General features: G+C 37.6%; 1 pseudogene; it reads left to right on the top strand.

The window, feature by feature from the left end:
* Positions 1–1,898: 1,898 nt before the first annotated feature.
* LOC145158988 (F-box protein At2g21930-like) lies at positions 1,899–3,586 on the top strand (annotated as a pseudogene).
* The last annotated feature ends 5,836 nt before the right edge of the window (positions 3,587–9,422 follow it).

Below are 9,422 nucleotides of genomic sequence, written 5' to 3'. Positions count from 1 at the left end.
ACTCATATTCTTTTCCCATTTTGGAAATATACATTGATGTATGGTTTCTAACTACCATACGACCGTTAATTGACCAATGACCACCATTTCACCACCAAGTCGCCATCAATTCATGGTGGCTAAGTTGAGGCTCTCTTTTAGCTCTTGTATCAATGTATCAAGTGCTTAAGAGGTTTGGATTGAAAGCTAAACCCTAAGTTCAAGTTTTATGTTTATGAAAAGTCTGTTGTTATGTTGATTTCAAGGCAAATCCTTAATCTATTAAGATGCCCTTGTTACACCTCTCAATATGGGTTTGACTTAATTCAGTAAGTGCTTCCTGTGTGGGACAAAAAGATGTTGGTACGATATAACCTTGTTATTCAAAATTTTGTACCATGACTACTTACCTGGTATGGTACTACCAACTAAACATGTTGGTCACCAAAAATATTTATATCAACTTTCTTGGTTCGGTTAGTAATATGTTTGTTTGTTTCATTTGATACAAATTCGTCAATCCTAATACGTACAACCCATATCAAAACAGAAAAGAACTATTTAACCAATATATGGTTTTATGAAGCTTAATTTTCCATTTTGAGTGCATATATCCATTAGCCCGTGGATACTTGTTAGTTTTTATACTATTATTGTTACCGTTACTCATGAAGTTGGATGTGAAATTGTTGGTTATAAGAGCAAAATTGAATTGGTTGCCATGCAACTCCAGTAAGGTGGTTGGTAGGTACGGTGGCTGGAGAAAGACTAGTAGCATCTAACAATGAGTCTAAGGTGTTGTTTGTTTTTTTATAAAAACCTCTTCAAACCACTTATTGCTGCGCGGCGCAGCACACGCGCAACACTTTCCCTCTCACAGCAGTTTGTTTTTTGGAAGACTTCAGACTACAAAACCTCTGCGCGTGTGCTGCGTGGCGCAGCACTTGACTTGCCTCTTCTAACCTCTTCAGCTTTCATTTTTTCCAAGTGTTTTTTTAAGAATTTTTGTATAACTTTTTTTTTTTTAACTTTTTTTTTAAAACTTTGATTTTCTTAAATTTTTATTTACGGATGTGATACAATTTATTTTTATACTTTCCACGATTTTTTTAACTTGATTTTTTTAATTTTTTTTATCGTTTCTATTAATAATATTTTCAATTTCAGTTGCATTTTTTTATCGTTTCTATTAATAATATTTTCAATTTCAGTTGCATTTTTTTATCGTTTCTATTAATAATATTTTCAATTTCAGTTGCATCTTTTTTACGAACTTTGTACACATCGTTTGCAATACTTTCTTAATTTTTTTATTATTTTCTTTTTTAATGTTTTTTAAATTTAGTTTTTTTTCCAGAATAAAACTATTAGTTTCTTTTACATTTTTTTTTCAAAAAAAAAAAGTTTTATAATTTTGTTTTTTTACATGTTCTTTTTATTATTATTTCAATGTTTTAAGACTAGAATTATTAAATTTCGGTGTCGAGAACTATTTTCAGTTTATAAAATTAGTTTATTTAAATTTCAGTTTACTGCAGCAGTCTGCAAATGTTAAAAAACAAACATGCTTCTTATAATAGGCTGCAGCCGTTATCTTCTGCTACAGATAATTGCAGAGGTGGTCCGCAGACTTCATGAATTTTCGCTTCGAAAAAACAAACAACACCTAAGTTGGGGTAAGTGGGGCATAATTATTTAATAATTAAAGTAATTATAATAAAAAAAATAAAAATCTAAAAGGACAAGGCAATTTTCATCATCTTATACATAGTTAACCGGAGACATTGACGGTAAACAACAAAGAGACCATTTCATTATTACAAAAAAATAAATAAATAAATAAAGACGAAATCAATTGAAAAATACAAACCACAAGGACTAAACTGCAATTTATTCTAATTATAATATAACATGGTTATTTGGGTACGGGACCATACCCAATATTCGTTATCCCCTACCATCTCCCAAAACCAAAATATCATAAAACCCTAGAAATTCATATCCCCAGCTACCTCCAAAAATCAAAAATGTCAGAATACATACCTTTTGAAATCCAAGTGGACATCATCAAAAGACTACCTGTGAAGTCATTACTTCAATTTAGATCCGTCTCAAAACAATGGAAGTCTTTGATCGACAGCTCCGAGTTTATTGCTGGCTACAGATTCCGCCAGACTCATCCACAACGACTGCTTGTATGGTACAAAGATCCAGTAGACTTGAAGCAAAAGTACGTATCGTTTGTCGATGATGATGCTTTCGCCCAACAAGAGCTTGCTCCGACTGTTCTTGTGCTCTCTGAACATTTATTTAGATTGGAAGTGCTCGGGAGCTCTCAGGGATTGTTGTGTTTGTCTGGTTTGTATGAAGATCATATGATTGTTCTTTTGAATCCTTCGATTAGAAAATCAGTCTTAATACCTGTCCCAGGTTTTTCAGTTTATTTTGAATTTGTTGTTGGTTTTGGGGTTTGTCCTATCACTAATGACCCTACGATTGTGAAGATTAAAAATGTTTGTACGGAATTTGGAACGAAATTTAGCTCTCCCGTGGTTGACGTTTTTAAATTGAGCAGAGGTAGTTGGAGAATTGCTTGTAGCAATCTGCCTAAGAAATCAATTCAGGTTACATTGGATGATATAGCTATCCATAGTTATATTTATTGGGTTGCTATGGATAATGATTTTCCGATAGATGATGATTTTCAGATAGATGATGATTTTCAGATGCAAAAAACAGCTGATTATTTCATTTGATATGACTACCGAAGAATTTAGAGCGATAGACCTACCAGATAGTTTAGCATATGCTAGGCTTTCCATCTCTAAGCTACGGGAGTCTCTTGCTGTGCTTAAATACTTTACACGCAATGAGCCTGGAACACAAAGCGAATTTGAAGTTTGTGATGTATGGATTATGGATAATGATGTTCTGCATTCTTTTACAAAGCTATATACCATTAACCCAGGATATGAATCAATAAGGATTTTGGGATTTACAAATAGTGGTGAACCTATGATGGTAGTATTCGGGGAGGATTACAAAGAACCAGCTTCACTTGTTGTCTATGAACCTAACTCAAAACACATCAGAGATATTGGGATTCATGCAGAATATGCTTCATCACTTGTTAGCTCGTATATGGAAACACTACTGCTGCTTGATCAATCAGATTGTAATGTTTCATCACTTGTTAGCCAGATGAGATTGCAAGATGTGGCGCTAATAAGAGATTAGTTGTGGAGGAGGCAAGAAGGTTAAGACAATGTGATATTATGATATCTCGTATTCTCATGACATGATGGAGGGACATGCTTGTAAGTTGTAAAGTAGGATGAACCACTTCCATTTCTTGTAAGTGTTCATCAATGTCCTAATGTGGAAATATGTTCCCTTGATGGAGACCTCCAGTAGCTCTTTCATCATTTAGATATTTGTTCACGTAACACATTGACAATTGTGTAGGATTCATAGCTTTGCTAAATGTTTGAATATGTCTAAGTAATGATTTTTCACATGAAGTGATTTCTTGGAACATATTAAAATGTATAGATGTGTATTATATACAAAAAAAATCGTTTGAAAGCCGGTGAATTTTGAGACATTGTAAAGCAAAACTCTTTTCCTTATGTTATTTTTAGTTTAACAAAAAATTGAAGATGCAATCTCGTTCAAGATCTTTTAATCCTTTTCATCATATCATTTTCAGCAGATCTTTTAACCCTTTTCATGTTATCATTTTTTTTATCTAACTCTCTATCTTACGTAACTAGTTAGTCTTATATCATTTGGTACAAATGTAAACCAAACCATTTGGTTTATATTTTTGCATACGGAAATGGTTGCTTTGATGCACAAAATGTTTTCTTTTGTAGAAGCAAAGCTTCATATATTATACTATTCACCTATATTGTAGTTATTCATGATGTAAAACCTTGTGAGTTTTTTTGATGTATGCAAAGTGATAATTGTGATGTTGTTTGGTGCTAGGATTTTGAACCATGCTCCAACATTGCCTCTATTTTTGTTGGAAAATGTGTGCACCAAAATCTCTCGTACAACTTCAATAATTTCATGTGTCACTCGTATGTGTCAATGTGGTTATCTGGATAGGTTGTGCCACTATAGATCTTAAGGCTGGGGAGCCTGGACATGTTGGGTATTTCCTAATCATGCAATCCTTTTACAAACAGAGAATTAGAGTCTCTGGTATTATGTGAAAGTTGGCTCTTTCTTTTGGCTATTTATATATATTTGTATATTGAAAATTGGCTTTAATATGATTTTGGATGGAAAAATGAATGGGAGAGGGTTGTTTTACACATTGGATCTCCGTGTGTTCAAATTTTCGAGTTCTTAGAACTCATATATATGATAAAAGGATGAATAAGTTATCGCCACTGAATTGGAACAAGTTTGAATACCACAAGCCCTGATGTTTGGCACCTTCGAGGTCTGTTCTTCGATAATTACAATCTGGAATAAAGTCTACTTAGGGCCTATTTGTTCTGTCATTGTGATTGGAATATGCTAAGATTTGATGTCAATTTTCCAGCCCACCTAAAAATGCGCAACAATGGGGACATAGATTCGGTATGGACGATTTGTCTATGCAACAAAATGGATGCCCTCATTCTCATCTCGAAAATAGCTGGTACAGCTAGTTTTGTCTCATGTAAGAAACATAGCCTTAGTATAGAGATGTGGTTCATTTGTTGTTGATCATAAAAATATATTTTTTAATGGACTCGTGGAATTTTTTCAACTTGTCCTTGTCAGGACAGCAGTGCAAGAGTAGTTCTGACCGTCAAAGTAGTCCAAGGGCTCAAGTCACACTGTGGACATAGGTGAAATAATTTAGGAGTAGTTTAGTTTTTATTTGTATTTGCCGTTCAAAAAAAAAGTAGTCCATTTTGACGAACTCTCGATTCGGTAGTCTAAAGTTGGCCAAAGATATTTTAGTGTCATTTGTCTAGAATTTTAATCACCAATTGAAAACCTTTAAGATTGTATTTTAGACTTGAAAGACAAATAATTTAATATTTAGTATTGTAAAATTATACCAAATTGACAGTAATATCCAAAGAAAACCGATAAATAATATTGAAAATTATAGTCTATTTGTCACAGATAATAAGTCATGTTTTATTATAATTATTATCATTTAATTACCAAGTTCCGTCCAAAAATCATATTGAGTATTCGCCATGAGATCTGATCATAAGAAAGGTAAGAGCATATCCCATTGTCAGACAAACTAAAAAATGTGATAGAAAATAAAACCCAATCTACCATCGTTGATTCTTCATTATTGAAAGCTACAAGGAACGACTCTTGTTCTTTAGGTTTTTACGTCGCTCCATGGTTATGGTTGTAGGCTTCCGCGTAAAGACAAAGCAAATTGTAACACCCCAAATTTTTCAAAACTTTTTCAAATGCTATGGTTATAAAACATTTGGGTATTAACCCCCATTTAATTAAAATCGGTCCCATAAAAATATTTACAATTAAAACATTGGGTGTTATCATTAAACATCATACAACCATAACAACAAATATGAATTACATCATTTACATTAATAAGGAACTTGACAAGTTCCACTCCGTAACACTAGTAAAAATAGGTCAACAATAATCACATGTGATTATGTCAAACAAGTAATGTAATAAACTCACTATGTAGTTCATGGTAAATTCTAAATACAAGTATGAACTTTCATGCATACCTTATGTTATAAATCAAAGTACACGTCTATACGATTCCAAAAATATATAAAACATTTAAATCTGACTTCGCATGAAGAAGTTATGATAAATTCTAACACTATAAATCTCTATTACACGAGGAATATAAAATATACTTAGAATTAGCTATTGGAATCTAAAAGAAAGATGTAGTACTCGGAATTACCTACGCGTGTATATAAAGAACGTCAAAAACAGAGTTTGTGTGCAAAAGTTATGACCTTCTGAAGATGTAGCTGTCTGAGAGCATGACACGTGACAGAAACCCTAAATTTGTCAGGGCTCACGACGTGAGCATCTTTTCTCATGAAGTGAGGAGTCAAAAGGCCACTTTTCAAGGCTAGAATGTAGAGGGCAAGTCACAGAGTGATAATTTTAGGGTTCACGACGTGAGCATGTTTGCTCACGACGTGAGGAGTTAAACGGACACCTTCCGAAGCTAGAAACGCAAATGGAAAGTCTACGAGGTGACCAGCCATGGTTCACGACGTGAGCATGTGTGGCTCACGACGTGAGAGATCCCAAATAAGCCTATAAATAGCAAGTTTGACCCTTTCATTCCTTACACCAAATCTATTTTCCCTCTCTCGTTTGCTGAAGGCATTCCGCGTCCCGAGCCCGACGATCACGAACCGCTGACCATTTCTAGTTAGATTTTATAAATTCACGCTACTAGGGTGAGTTTCACGACCTCACTTTTTAATGTTTTCAGGGGAAAATGCATGGTAAATATTATATAAAAGTTAATATTATGTTTATATGGTAGTATGTTCGTATCAACATAGATGCTTATATTAACCGAGATATAGTTGTTGTAGCACCCATAAAAATAAAGCCAATTTAAAACTTTTTTAAATCATTCATATCAGAATATCCCAGAAATCCAAATCAAAATATGAGGAAGTGTACGGTCACGCCTTCGCCTTCCCGCGGTCATCCGTTGTACCTGAAACAATAATCGATAAATGTAAGCTCGAAGGCTTAGTGAGTTACCCCCAAAATACCAAGCTCATATAACTATAATCATATCATATCAACAAATACAGAACAACCATGCATCTCGAGTCTACAGTGTGACTGGTCCGCCCGCACCGGGCCTTCAGTCCACCTGGTCCACTCTCTGAGTCTACAGTATGACTGGACCGCCCGCATCGGGCCTTCAGTCTATCTGGACCACTCTCCGAGCCTCGGCACGTCTGGACCGCCCTCTCGGGGACTTCAGCCTATCCGGACTGCTCGCCGGGCCTTCGGCCTGACTATGTACACTCCCGGGTCTGCAGTCTATCCGGTCCGCCCTGGGTATGTTGACATACATCACGAAGCAGGACTCGCCTCAACCCAACCCCCAATCAAACAACCATGTGCACATATAACAGATAATCACATAACAGTCTATAGACAAACAAACCGATCTAACAGATCATATAGCATAGCAACATCCTATAACCATGATACCGACCTAACCGGTCACTAACATAGCATCATCCTATATACCAGGATACCGACCTAACCGGTCACTAACATAGCATCATCCTATATACCAGGATACCGACCTAAACCAGGTCACTAAACATAATACCGTCCTAACTACCAGGACGCAGATCTAACAAATCAGTAAACATATCATGCAAATACCCGGATACAAATCCGATAAAGAGCCGACCTTGGTGCCGTAGACCCTGTTGATATAGTGAGGATAACTCACCTCGCAAGTAGCTCGGAAGGTAGTGATAAACTCCTCCAAAAGTAGCTCCAACTCCAACACCTATATTCAGCAATGTCCTTTGCTATAAATACCCAATTTACCAAAATACCCTCAGAAGTCAACTGGTCAACTCTTGGTCAAAGTCAAATTCAAATGTCAAGGTTAACAGTCCATGTTGACCTTAACTCGTCGAGTACCCTCAGCTACTCGCCGAGTTCCTTTCATAACTTGCCAACCGCCGAGTCACTCGTCTGACTGCCGAGCCCAAGGCAATCTTCATCGGACTCGCCGAGTCGTTCATACAACTCGCCGAGTTCACGACAATCTTCATCGGACTCGCCGAGCCGTTCATGACACTCTCCGAGTCCCTTCAGTCCTTCATTCATACAGACGATTTTAAGCTGCTTCAAAGCTCCAAATAGTAGATCTAGGCTCCCAAGGCATGTTTATCACGTAAAGCTAAAGAAGAGGTTCTAGGCAAGAGGAGTGCACTAACATGCTAAAGGCTGAAACTTTACAAATACATGGACCAAAATGAGACTAGATCTGAGGTTGCAACCTCAGATCATGGTCCAACACCCGAAATGAATCTCCAACATGCTAAAATGGCCCCAAATCATGAACATAGAAAGATCTAGCTAGAAGGGTGTCAAGGTAACAACTTGTTACCTTCAAATGATGCTAAACTGAGGTATACTTCAGATCTACAAACTTTTTTTGCCTCCAACTCCTTGATCTTCAAGCTTCTTGCAACAAGGTCTTCTTTCCAAGCTTGAAATTTACACTAATATGGAGCACACACACGAATCAGGGTTTCTGGACTCTCAAGAGGCTGCAAAGGGACTAAGGGAGGCTAATGATCCCTTAAATAGGGTGCCAAACCCCGGAAATTAGGGTTTCACCCTCTAGCTCCAACTCGTCGAGTCACTCTATCGACTCGGTGAGTTGGTCACTTAACACGTGGCCCAAACCCGCTGCTACTCGACGAGTCAGGCAACCAACTCGTCCAGTAGACCTTGAATTCATGAGAATTCATAACCATAAATTGGTATTCGAGAATCGGGGCGTTACAATTCTCCCCCACTTGAACTAGACTTCGTCCTCGAAGTCTGCTGCGGTGAACATCCTCGGATAGTGCTCCTGCATTCCCGCCTCCGGCTCTCACGTCTACTCGGACCCCCTTTGGTTCTCCCACTATACCTTTACCAAAGGTACCCCCTTGTTCGGCAGAACGTTCACCCTCCTCTCTAGAAGGCCACATGCCTCTCAACATAATTCAAGCGCTCATCGACCTGAATGTCCTCCAACGATACCACCGTCTTCTGATCCATGATGCACTTTCGCAATTGCGAAACGTGAAAGGTGATGTGAATCCCAACCGAACCTTTTAAAAGGTCTATCCTGCATGCCACTTTTCCAACTGGGCAAAATCCTGATGATCCAACGCATCTAAAACCCAACTTTCCTCTTCTTGAAGCGAACCTTTTGAGCTAACAGGATAATGCATCCTTCCTCTCAAAATATCATACATAATTAATTCCCTAATAAATACGAACATTCAAGCCTGGCCCAATCAGCCTCGGGCTGGAATAACAGGCAAGCCTACGACGGTCCAATCGTCCCTAGGATGGAATACCCTCGTATCCCTCACATGTTTGGCCCAATCAACCCTCGGGTTGGAATACCAAACATATCAAGTCCAGTCAATCATAGGGTTCGGTCATCCTCAGAATGGAATACCCTAGATTGGAATACCTCCATGAACATAACTCGGGTACTCATAACTGGAGATCCAAGGATCTATCCTTGCGTCTCATCCACAATCCTCTGGTTCGTCACAACCGAGTACAACTCCCCTGAACCTCTACAGAACATCCATTCGAACGCGCTTCGGCACCCTGAATCCTGGAATCCCGAAATCGGTCTGACTTCTTGGCAGACCACTCTACTGAACCGTGTCACTTCCATACCACTTCACCCAATCCTGATAATT

Source organism: Lactuca virosa, chromosome 2 (assembly GCF_052849685.1).
Source record: "Lactuca virosa cultivar CGN04683 chromosome 2, Lactuca_virosa_CGN04683_v6, whole genome shotgun sequence".
NCBI classification, from domain to species: domain Eukaryota; kingdom Viridiplantae; phylum Streptophyta; class Magnoliopsida; order Asterales; family Asteraceae; genus Lactuca; species Lactuca virosa.
This window is presented reverse-complemented; position numbering and strand designations above follow the sequence as displayed.